We start from the raw sequence: 13,034 nt of genomic DNA on the forward strand, positions 1-13,034 counted from the left end.
AAAATGACACTTAAAAAAACAAAAAATAAAGTTTTGTGCTCACAGGTATATAGTGCAAGTACCTAGAGGTGCCTGAATGTACCTACATTAGCTTTCATTGCCCCTTAGGGCTCGTTCACACTTGGCTGTTTTGCCAACGCTTGCCAAACGCCCCTATAGCGTTTGGCAAGCGTTGGTCCGGCGTTTGCGGAGCGTTTTTTAACGCTCGGCAAACGCTTCGCAAATGCTGCATGCGCGGTTTAGCGGCGGTTGCTAGGCGTTTGCCGAGCGTTAATAACGCCCCACAAACGCCTATAATGCAGTTTGAGTGGTGTTACCGCTCCGCAAACGCCCCGCAACCGCGTCGCAACCGCACCGCAAACGCCGGCCGGGCGTTTGCGGAGCGACACCATAGTCGAGAATAGGAGGCTTCAACGCCTCCTGACTTGTCCAGAGGCGTCCATTTTGCCGCGACGCAACGCGACGCGACGCAAACGCTCCCGTTAGAACAGCACCATGTGCTGTAATGTGCAGAATTGGCAGAGGCGTTTGGGAAGCGGTAAAAACGCTTCTCAAATGCCTCTCTGCCGCCTGCACACAAGGCTAGTGTGAACGTAGCCTAACAAACCTAAATACTAGCCATTCTGATTGAGTGAAGCCTCCCATACATTCCTATTGGTCAGTGAAACAGCGCACCATAGCGATAGGCTCAAAAGACTGCACAATATGTGTGTTAGCTGCATATGGCTCTCTGCCAAAGGTTCAAAGCTAGCTGTAGGTCAGGTTTTGTCTATTGCTTGTTTGCGTAAATGGTTAATGTTCTCCTCACAAAAGATTGCAGATTCAAAGCCCTGGTGCAGAAAAAGTCTTTAATAGGTTAAGATCAGATGCCTATGGTGCAGAGTGGATGTAGCTTAGTTAGAGTATGGTTGAAATATGACTAAGTGACCAAACACTTTGGAACAAGGAACTATAAAGGGGCAGTTGATGCTTTATCCACAGGACAGTAGCTGTTACACCAGTATGTAATGCAGATGAATTAACAGGTCAGGGTTGTGGTCTGCCAGAATGGTGGGAGAGGCAAGTTAGTGAGGCCAGGTTTGAGGTCTGCCAGAATAATGGGAAGGGAATGGAAGTACAGTGATTGGCTTCTGTACCAAGTTCACATATTGATGGTGGTGAAGCAACAGCTTCGGAGTTGTGGCCTGCTGTCATGACAGACAAAGAAGGTGTATGGGAAAGGTCATGGCCACCATGGAAAATGGAAAGTAGCTGTGGCTTCATGGATGAAGTGAAGAAAGGTGGGAATGTTGGTGAGTCTTCACGTCTTCCCCCTTAGCAAGTTGCCTGTAGGAGAAGGACCTTTGTCTATAAGTTCAAGACTGTGCCATTGTATCTGCAACTGAATGCCTTGCCAGCCCCATATCTGAGTATCACACCTTGTGTTTGTGGACTGTAATTGAAGTAGGCACATCCACCCCATGCAATAGTACAGTATACTCATACAGTGCCAACCCTCCCCTTTCAGTTTTTTGATTATTTAATATTGCAGACAAGACAGAAGGAAAAAACAATTTTCAATGGACATAACAGGGAATTTGTCATGCATATACAGTAGGAAGCCAGTGGATGATAAGAACTGTTAGATAGATTTTTCCTTCACTTCTGGCTCTTGTGACATCAGGACAAGAAATGGTGGGAGTAATTCTCACCAAAGCTGAAAGCCACAGATAGTAATAAAACATTGTCCGATGTTGTAACCCATCCCCACGCTACTGAAAAAATGTTTTTATTTTCTTCCCTGTAAAATTCAAGCTTGGCCTTGGCTGCTCCCATCTCTCAATCCTTCTTAATAAGGCCAACTATCACACGAAATGACCATTTGAAAGGTTATACACTCACCAGCCGCTTTATTAGGTACACCTTGCTAATACTGGGTTGGACCCCCTTTTGCATTCAGAACTGCCTTAATTCTTTGTGGCATAGATTCAACAAGGTGTTGGAAACTTTTGGTCCATATTGATATGAGCTACTGTTGCATTTCTACCGTCTTGAACCAGTCTGCCCATTTTCCGCTGAACTCTGACATCAACAAGGTCCATACTCTAGACCCTAGAGATGGTTGTGCGTGAAAATCCCAGTAGATCATCAGCTTCTAAAATACACATACCAGCCCGTCTGGCACCAACAACCATGCCATGTTCAAAGTCACTTAAGTCCCCAGTCACACTGGATGCAAATTGGCACGCAATTTGCATGCCATGTGACTTGCAAATCACATGCCAAGTCGCACCCTATTGTCTGCAAATAGAGTGGTCATATCGACTTGGTCGGAACCACACTGACTTCTGAAGTAGTTCATTTGGTGCGATTTGCATAGATATCTGTGTCAGATGTCTTGCAAATCTCACCTGAAAATCGGAATGTCACCCGACTTTGAAATAAGTCGCACAAATTCAAAGTCGAGTTTGATGTGATCGGGGTGTAAATCCCCATTCTTCCCCATTCTGATCCTTGGATTGAACTTCAGCAACTTGTCTTCACCACGTCTAGAAGCCTAAATGCATTGAGTTGCTGGCATGTGATTGGCTGATTAGCAATTTGTGTTACCAAATAATTGAACAGGTGTACCTAATAAAGTGGCCAGTGAGTGTAAGTCCATCATTAAAGCTGGGCATACATGGGTTGAATTCAGAAAGAATTTTCTTTAGAAATTCTTTTCTAAGAATTTTTGTTCAAATTTTGCAACATTAGTGGGCCACAGCAATGCCTGATTTTCAAGCAACCATCGAATCTGAGTGATTGGAAATTGGAAAAGTTGGATTTCTTTTTAAAAACAAATGAATTTCTGTTCAATGATGGAAGAATCGTGTAAGAAATGTAACTGAAAAATAAAAGAGCATGAGCTGTGAGCTGAAAAGAAAAGAAAATTCTTGGCCACAAAAATTCTGTTCGTTAGCAACATGAAGTGAAATTCAAGGCTTGGTTGGTCGAATTTTGAATTTTCTGGGATGATGTGATTAAGAGCTTGTTTTAATACCTTGAGAAACTTAACATTTTTAAGACACAACCACAAAAAAGCCCTGTGAAAGCAGTATCTACAATACTACAAAATACCATGCATGTAGAAAAGACTTTGAGGATATAAAAAGCAGTAAGAAAATGCATAAGGCAATAGTGTAGCACAGGGTATCTCAACCAAGGCTCCGTGGAACCCTAGGGTTCCTCTAAAGCAGGGGTAGGCAACCCTAAAGAGGTGGAGATCTACGTGAGCAACATGGGAGAAGTCAAAGATCACCGAGCAGTGTCGCCTCCTCCCACCTGAAATTGCATGGCAATCATGGGTTTAAATCAGACGGTGAGGAGCAGCGGTGCCTGCTAAGCTTGTGAATGAGCCCTTAGTTGCATTCGGCAGCGGCACCCTTAGGGCTTGCTCACATGTAAAGTTGGGGGGTTTTACTGCCCCCGATCCCTATCCCCCTTAGCTGCTGAGGCAGCAGCCAAAGGTGCAGCAGGAATTAAACCTGTTACTTTTGGTGGGTGCTACTGCCTGCCAATTGCAACCCATTCAAGGAAATTGGACCACTCAGCAAGTGCCCCACAACTGCATGCTTCTGGGGGGTCCAAGGGATTAAAGTAGGTGGTGAGAAAGCAACACAATGCTTCCTGCTTTAACCCCTTGTTTGCTGTACTGCACAAGGTTGCAGGGTACTTGCAGAGTGGACTCATTCACTTGAATGGGTTATGCTTGGCAGGTGCTGCACCCACCAACCATGACAGGACGTACAACTCTTGCTGCGGCTGTGATATGTGTATACCCCTGGCTACTGCAGCTAAAGGGGGTTTTACCACCCCCAAACTTAAAATGTAAATGAACTCTTACTGTCCTAAACCCCCTATAAGGCTGCTTTCACACTGATGAGCTGCAGTTTACCTGCACCTCAGGTGCAGCACACAGCATCTGCAAATTTCCTGGGTTAGCTGCACTTTGTCGTGGATTTCTATTATATCCTGCAGCTGTGGTGCAGTTTCCTGCATTTAGGAGCTTTGTTGCGCTTTCAGAAAGTGCACCAAATCCACGGGATACAATAGAAGTCTTAGGTTAAGCACATCGAACCTGCAGGAAATCTGCATGTAAACTGCACTGCACCTGTGATGTGGGTAAATCACAGCATATCAGTGTGAAAGCAGCCCTATACTATTATAACCAGTGTATTGCTTTACAGTGACTTGAAGATCTCTTCTTTCTTGCTGCTGGCACCACTCTGGAGACTGCTAGCCAGGATTAGAGTTGAAATGCACTTGGTATCACTCCACATGAGACAGGAGCCAGCACTACAGAGGAGTCATCGGGTTATGCGGCTCTTGCTCCCTACTACAGCTCCAACTTTCAAGGAGGCCCTCTGCACTGCACTCTGTTTGATGCCCTGGGATGGCAGGTCAGCAAGCCCAGACTGTGATCTACCAGCGACCTGGCAGCGATCTACTGGTAGATCAGGAGCTAAGGGTTGCTGATCCCCGCTCTAGAGGTCTCTAGAGTTCCTTGAGCAATGAACAATTTCTACCTCTCAAATAAGTTTCCACTGACACAATTCATCCTCTTAGCTTTCTGTCAAGGAGTGATTCTTTTCAATGAGCACAAGCGTAAGGATCATTCTTCTCACTGCACATCACACTAATGTATCATGAGTTGTAAATGTAGTAATTTTTAGCAGAGATTCCATGAGACCAGAAAGCTATTTTAAGGGTTCCTCTGTGTTCAAACGTTTGAGAAAGGCTGGTATAGCATATAACAGCAATCCCCCAGGGCTAACCAATTGACCCTACAAATAGCTCTTGACGAAACAGCCACTAGCCACCAGGGGTGGACTGACAACTCATGGAGCTCCCTGGCAAATAGGGGATCATGGAGCCCCTGTGTCCTCACCCACCCTCAAACCACACCCAAAAAAGCCTATGAAAGGTACCAGGGGCATCTCATGGGGCCCCCTACTGACCCCAGGCCCTCAGGCAGTCCCCAAGTGCTCGAATGGTCAGTCCGCCCCTGCTAGCCACAATATGTGTCCAATATGTGTCAAGCCAACAATAATTATGTGTAACCCCATTGTTTTCTGAGATTCTAAGAAGACCATTTATCTTTCAGAGTAAGAAGGTACAAGACAAACCTGGAATCTGGAAGTAAATTGTACATAAAATTATATCCAATGTATATATGCCCAAGCACCCAACACAGCAAGACAAAGGAAGGTTCTGAGGTTAGTGTGAGAGTAGTGGAAAATGCTTTACAGGTTTGGGAATATATGTTTGTCATGTAGTTGGAAATTTGTTTTTTGAAAGTGAAAGTGTCCATGATACTTTTTTGTTTGCATTAACATACAATTTTTCAGGACAAGCTTTTGGGGGATGTTCCCTTCTTCAAGGTCTAAGTGGTACCTTGAAGAAGGGGACATACTCTGAAAGCTTGACCTGAAAAATTGTATGTTATTATAAATAAAAAAAAGTATCATGGATAGTATTCTGTTGCTTCTGTCGCAAGTGCACTAATACAGCTACAATCACCTCAAGCATTTCCTGAATCTAAAATTGTAGTATCGTATTGTAGTATTTTTTGGGCTTTGTATCTAGAGAAAGTACACATCAAATATGCTTGGTGTAACAGTTTCTGGAGAACTAAGAGGACTTCAGCCACCACCATTAAAGCAACCCTTTCAGTAAAAGAAAATTGCCAGTCAGGTCTACCTGCAAAAGAAGTGCATGAATAATTACTGTTCCTGCTGCCCATGCTGCCAGAATGGCCTCTTCTTTCAAGAAAAAACTTTCCCTGAAGTCCACATAAAAACTGTCACTTCCAATTTTATTGGAACTACTAAACACAGCAGAGAAGGTATACATACAAACTTAGGGTGGAACTAAAGACAAAATTTTTTTCTTTTTTTCATAGCGTAAGGTGGGTTATAACCTCTGTCAGGTGTTTTTGTCAAATGTGTCCCACTGGGGCAGGGGCGGACTGACAACTCATGGGGCCCCCGGGCAATAGGGGTTCCTGGGGCCCCTGTGTCCTTGCCCAAACTCAAAAAAGCCTATGAAAAAGGTACCAGGGGCATCTTATGGGGCCCCCTACTGACCCCGGGCCCTCGGGCAGTGCCCGAGTTTCCAAATGGTCAGTCCGCCCCTACACTGGGGAGATTTCCCTAGGCTAGGCAACTGAGCACACCCTATACAGGCCAAAGCTTTTGCCAGTAGCAGAAAGCCGTAGAGACCCAATGAAGTCAAAACTAGTTAGTAATTATATTGCAACAATGTATTTTTTTTATTTTATTCTTTTATGTGCAGTCATGCACACTGGACATTTTTACAGCGGCTGTTTTTGGCTTTTGACATTTTTTTCTACAGCCAGTAAACTCCCCCAGCATGTTATCCTATGTGTCCATGCACACCTAGATTGTAACCAACTTTTTTTGGCAGGGGTGTTTTGTGCATGGAAAAAAACCCCAGAACTAGTGGGTTTCTAGAGGAGTTTTTTAGCTGTAAAAACACTCTAATGCTGAAAAACGCAGCAAAACATGGCAACCCAGTGTTTTTGGACTTTTTTTTTTGTAAAAAACCCCATAAAAAATGCAAATGCAAAAAAAAGAGAAAAAAACGTAGCTAAACGCTAATACAAAAACGCTGAAAAACTCAAGTTTTTAACGTGACACAGTTAACATTACCAGTGTTATTAAAACGCCCAGTGTGCATGTTTTTTTGTTAGAAACCTCATGTCAGTTAAAGAAACCTGGCACATGAAATACAAGTTTTTAATTTTTTATAGAAATTTAACCTTTTATTGCCCTCCAATTAACATTAATCAACCCTAATTAACTTTCTTCACTTCTCTCATTTCATATTATTTCTCTGCCATTTTTTTCTATTTATCTTTAAACTATTTTTCTATTTTGCTCAATTTGTGTTATTTTTTTTCTTTGTAGTGAAGCATAAAAATATACACAAAATGCATATATTTTTTAAATAACCTTGCCATGGTGTGTACCAGAAATGTAAAAAGTATTTTAAATGGGAAATGTTATAAAATGCAAAGAGAAGTGCGTTACTTCTAAATGACCTCGGTCTGATGCTGCATCTGTCCCCCCGCCACATTTAAGCCCAAGAACTGAGCAATCAAAGACCACTGATCGCTCAGTTCTCGGTCTTCAGTGAGCAGAAAGCTTTTGCCTGCTGTCGACTGAACACGGGTTACAGGAGTGAGGAACTAAGTGCACTCATGTGATCCACAGCAGACATAGGGCTAAAAGAGCTTTGAATTTACTTCTCCTTTAAATTTACACTTTTTGTTTATAGTCCAGCTAACACTGGTCTAGTTTGAGAAAAAACATATTTTCGTCTTTCTAAAAAAGGTTTTTGGCCTATAGATTGCATAGAAAGTAAAATAGTTTTTGCAAGGCATTACCAAAAGAAAGCTTTTTTGATCCTGAAAAAAATACTATATATATACTGTATGCATTTTACTTTTATCTTAAATCCAAACGCCAGCTTTCTGTCATTTTAAAATGGGTATCTAGACCAGCTGCTCCAAGCACAGTGTTGCAACTTTATGTGTCACAAGTCGCATGATAAGTCACAGCAGTGTGAGGCTTCATTCAGAGGGGCAGCCAACAGCAGGAATTAGCAGATTGTTGCCAGCAGAGCTACACCCTGCACTAGGCCCGGACTGGGACAGAAAATAGGCCCAGGCACTTTGGAATGAGCAGCCCAAAGCCTGGGGACCCTTTTCTTAGAAGCCCAGTGGCGGATCCTTTGCAACCCTGGTTTTTATTTTTATTTAATTTTTCACAATTTTATATTTTATTATTTTTTTACATTTTTTTGTAGGCGAGAAAGAAAGAAAACAGGAGACAGAGAGAGAGAAAGAAAGAAAGAAAGAGACATATAGAAGGAGGGAAAGAAAGAAGGATAAAGAAAGAGGAAAATAAGGAGGGAAAGAAAGAAAGGAGAGAAACAGGAGACAGAGAGAGAGAGAAAGAAAGAGAGACGTATAGAAGGAAAGAGGGAAAGAAGGAAGGAGGGAAAGAAAGAAGGAAGGAGGGAAAAATGAGACAGAGAGAGAGAGAAAAAAAGAGAAGGAGGGTAAGAAAGAAAGGAAGGAGACAAACAGGAGACAGAAAGAGAGAGAGAAAGAGAGACGTATAGAAAGAGGGAAGGAGGTAAAGAGAGAAAGAGGGAAAGAAAAAAAGAAATAAAGAGAGAAAAATAAAGGAAAGAAGCAGGAGACATAAAGAGAGGAAGAAAGAAAGAGAGAGAAAGAAAGAGAAAAAGAAAGAAGGAGAGAGAAAGAAAGGAAGGAAGGAAGGAAGGAAGGAAGGAGAGAAACGGGAGACAGGGAGAGAGAAAGTAAGAAAGAAAGAAAAGAGAGCGAGACAAAGAAAGAGAGGAAGCAAGAAAAACAGAGGGAGAAAGAAAGAAAAAGACAAAGGTACAGGGGGAGAGAGAGGAAGAGAGAGAGAGGGAGAGAGAAGGAGAGAGAGAGGGGGGGGGAGAGAAAGAAAACAAAAGGAGAGAAACAGGAGAGAGTGAGAAAGAAAAAAAGAAAAAAATGAGAGAAATAGGGGACAGAGAGAATGAAAGGATAGAGAAAGAAAGGAGAGAAACAGGAGACAGAGAGAGAGGAAGAAAATAAATATGAGAGAGAGAGAGAAGAAGGGGGAGAGAAGACATATGCTGACAGATCCCCCGCAGCGGTGGATGAGATGAGAGGGGGGGGGTCTGTTGGAGGAGATGAGGAGGGGTCCACTGGAGGAGATGAGGGTGGGGTCCGCTGGAGGAGAAGAGAGGGGGTGCTGAAGGAGAAGAGAGGGGGTGTTGGAGGAGAGGAGGGAGGGAGCCGCTGGAGGAGATGAGGGGGGGCGCTGGAGATGAGGAGGGGGGCTGCTGGAGGAGATGAGGGAGGGGGCCGTTGGAGGAGATGAGGGGGGTCGCTGGAGGATATGAGGGAGGGGGCCGCTGGAGGAGATTAGGGGGGCCATTGGAGGAGATGAGGGGGGTACCGCTGGAGGAGATGAGGGGGGGACCGCTGGAGGAGATGAGGGAGGGACCACTGGAGGAGATGAGGGAGGGGGCCACTGGAGGAGATTATTATTATTATACAGTATTTATAAAGCGCCAATAGTTCACTCAGCGCTGTACATTACAAAGGGGGACAGAACATGTGACAGAACAATACCAATACAATGCAAAACATGAGGGGATTGAGGGCCCTGCTCTTTCAGCTTACAGGAGATTATTATTATTATTATACAGTATTTATATAGCGCCAAAAGGTTTGCTCAGCACTGTACATTATAGTGGGGGACAGTACATGAGACAGTACAGTAACAAGACAAAACACGAGGGGTTTGAGGGCCCTGCTCTTTCGAGCTTACAATCTAGGAGGGGGGCTGCTGGAGGAGATGAGGGGGGGGCTGCTGGAGGAGATGAGGAGGGGGTCCGCTGGAGGAGATGATGGAGGGGGCCACAGGAGAAGATGAGGGGAGGGGGAGCTGGAGGAAATGAGCGAGGGGGCCGCTGGAGGAGATGAGGAGGGTGGTCGCTGGAGGAAATGAGGGGGGGCGGCCATGGGGGAGCATACAGGAGCTGACTGTATGCAGGCAATGGATAGGGGAGGCGGCTAGGCGGCACATAGAGGTAGCGAGCACTGCACGGCTCTTTGTGTGCCGCTTGTGCCTCTCCCGTCCAGGCGGCTCCGGTCCACCGGGCATTTGCCAGTGTGCCCTATGGCCAGTCCGGGCCTGCCCTGCACACAGTGGGGTTGATTTACTAAAGGCAAATAGACTGTGGACTTTGCCAAGTGCAGTGGCACTCTGATTCACTTTGCAAAGAATACCCAATCATGTGCAAGGAAGATTTAAAAAAAAAAAAACTGCATTTTTGCTTGCATATGATGATTGGATGATGGTAGCCAGCGGAGCCTTGCTCATTTACTAAGCTCTGGATCAACAGAACTTGCAGAGCATGACTGCACTTTGCAAAGTGCACAGCCTTTTTGCCTTTAGTAAACCAATTCCAGTGTGTGCAAACAACATCAGCATCAGATTTGTGCTCTGTACAAATCAGTGGCTGGCGCTGCCACTGTTTGCATCTGATCTCTCATCCAGGCAGTTACATGCGAATAAAGCCTCTGACTGACCCTGGATGCAGACATATTGGCAGCAGCAAATCGGTCAATTTTATGTGGCCATGGCACAGAGTGCAAGTGCATCCAGTGGCAGTCTTTTAGTTATTTAACTATGTTGTATGAATATGGGCAACACAGTGGTGGTTAGCACTTCTGCCTAGCAGGTCGTCGCTTCGAATCCCAATGATGACACTACCTGCCTGGAGTTTGCATGTTCTCCCTGTGCCTGTGTGGGTTTCTTCCCACACTCCAAAGACATGCTGATAGGTTAGTTGGCTCCTGTCAACATTGCCACTAGTGCCCCTAGTATGTGTATGTATGAATGTGAGCTAGGGACTTTAGATTGTAAGTTTATTGAGGCATAACTAGAACCTTCAAGGTCTCGGTGCAAAAACTATAACACCGGCTGATCCTGGGGCTCTTTACTTCTGTCCCTGGACTCTTTATTATGGTCCCGTAGTGGAGCCCTTTCACATGTTCTGCAGCGGACCCCCTTCCTGCCGTCTTGGGGATCGGGTCGCCAGGGCCTGGTCACAAGTGTGACCTTTGCAACCCTGGTAGTTCCGCCACTGCCTTGAGGGAAAAGGATTGATGTAAATGTACTATATATATGTAAAAGCACTACGTAACTTGACAGCACTATATAAGTACCTGTAATAAATAATATACTTAGAATGATACAGTTGTATTGGTTCATTGAAGCTTTTAGCCACCTGTCTGGCAGATCACATTCAATTCAGTTAGCTGAAAGTCTGTGATCATTTGCAGAACATCACCACCAATACTGATCAAGAAATCGTTCAAGTAACTGAGCCCTTAGAGTAACTGAGCAAGACTTGCCATATGAGACGTAACTATAACCTTCAAGGCCTCGATGCAAAAACTATAAGGGCCCCCCTGACCCCCTGCTGATTGCGGAGCCCTTTACTTCTGTCACTGGACTCTTTATTATGGTCCCGTAGTGGGACCCTTTCACATGTTCTGCAGAGGACCCCCTTCCTGCCGCCTTGGGGATCGGATCACCAGGGCCTGGTCACAAGTGTGACCTTTGCAACCCTGGTAGTTCCGCCACTGCCTTGAGGGAAAAGGACTGATGTAAATGTACAATATATATGTAAAAGCACATATATATGTAAAAGTGTAACTTGACAGCACTATATAAGTACCTGTAATAAATAATATACTTATAATGATACAGTTGTATTGGTTCATTGCAAGTTTTAGCCACTTGTCTGGCAGATCACATTCAATTCAGTTAGCTGAAAGTCTGTGATCACCTGCAGAACATCACCACCAATACTAATCACGAAATAATATGATCAAGAAATTGTTCAAGTAACTGAGCCCTTAGAGTACCTGAGGAAGACTTGCCATATGAGGCCATATGAGGCGTAAGTAGAACCTTCAAGGCCTCGGTGCAAAAACTATAAGGGCCCCCCTGACCCCCAGCAGATCCCAGGGCTCTTTACTTCTGTCACTGGACTCTTTATTATGGTCCCGTAGTGAGACCCTTTCACGTGTTCTGCAGCGGACCCCCTTCCTGCCGTCTTGGGGATCGGATTGCCAGGGCCTGGTCACAAGTGTGACCGTTGCAACCCTGGTAGTTCCGCCACTGCCTTGAGGGATAAAGACTGATGTAAATGTACAATATATATGTAAAAGCACTGCGTAACTTGACAGCACTAAATAAGTACCTGTAATAAAAAATATACTTATAATGATACAGTTGTATTGGTTCATGGCAGGTTTTAGCCACCTGTCTGGCAGATCACATTCAATTCAGTTAGCTGAAAGTCTGTGATCACCTGCAGAACATCACTACCAATACTGATCACAAAATAATATGATCAAGAAATCGTTCAAGTAACTGAGCCTTTAGAGTAACTGAGCAAGAATTGCCATATGAGGCGTAACTAGAACCTTCAAGGCCTCGGTGCAAAAACTATAAGGGCCCCCCTGACCCCCTGCTGATCACAGGGCTCTTTACTTCTGTCACTGGACTCTTTATTATGGTCCCGTAGTGGGACCTTTTCACATGTTCTGCAGCGAACCCCCTTCCTGCCGCCTTGGGGATCGGATCACCAGGGCCTGGTCACAAGTGTGACCTTTGCAACCCTGGTAGTTCCGCCACTGCCTTGGGGGATAAAGACTGATGTAAATGTACAATATATATGTAAAAGCACATATATATGTAAAAGTGTAACTTGACAGCACTATATAAGTACCTGTAATAAATAATATACTTATAATGATACAGTTGTATTGGTTCATTGAAGCTTTTAGCCACCTGTCTGGCAGATCACATTCAATTCAGTTAGCTGCAAAGTCTGTGATCACCTGCAGAACATCACCACCAATACTGATCACGAAATAATATGATTAAGAAATCGTTCAAGTAACTGAGCCCTTAGAACAGGGGCGGACTGACAACTCATGGGGCCCCCAGGGCAGCAGGGGATCATGGGGCCCCTGTGTCCTTGCCCAAACTCAAAAAAGCCTATGAAAAAGGTACAAGGGGCATCTCATTGGGCCCCCTACTGCCCCCGGGCCCTCGGGCAGTGCCCGAGTTTCCAAATGGTCAGTCCGCCCCTGCCTTAGAGTAACTGAGCAAGACTTGCCATATGAGGCGTAACTATAACCTTCAAGGCCTCGGTGCAAAAACTATAAGAGCCCCCCTGATCTCCGGCTGATCAATATTGATCACGAAATAATATGATTAAGAAATCATTTAAGTAACTGAGCCCTTAGAGCAGGGGCGGACTGACCATTTGGAAACTCGGGCACTGCCCGAGGGTCCGGGGTCAATAGGGGGCCCCATGAGATGCGCCTGGTACCTTTTTCATAGGCTTTTGTGAGTTTGGGCAAGGACACAGGGGCCCCATGATCC

Source organism: Staurois parvus, unplaced genomic scaffold (assembly GCF_062004578.1).
Source record: "Staurois parvus isolate SC_StPar_1 unplaced genomic scaffold, SC_StPar_1.0 ptg000498l, whole genome shotgun sequence".
Taxonomy (NCBI): Eukaryota; Metazoa; Chordata; class Amphibia; order Anura; family Ranidae; genus Staurois; species Staurois parvus.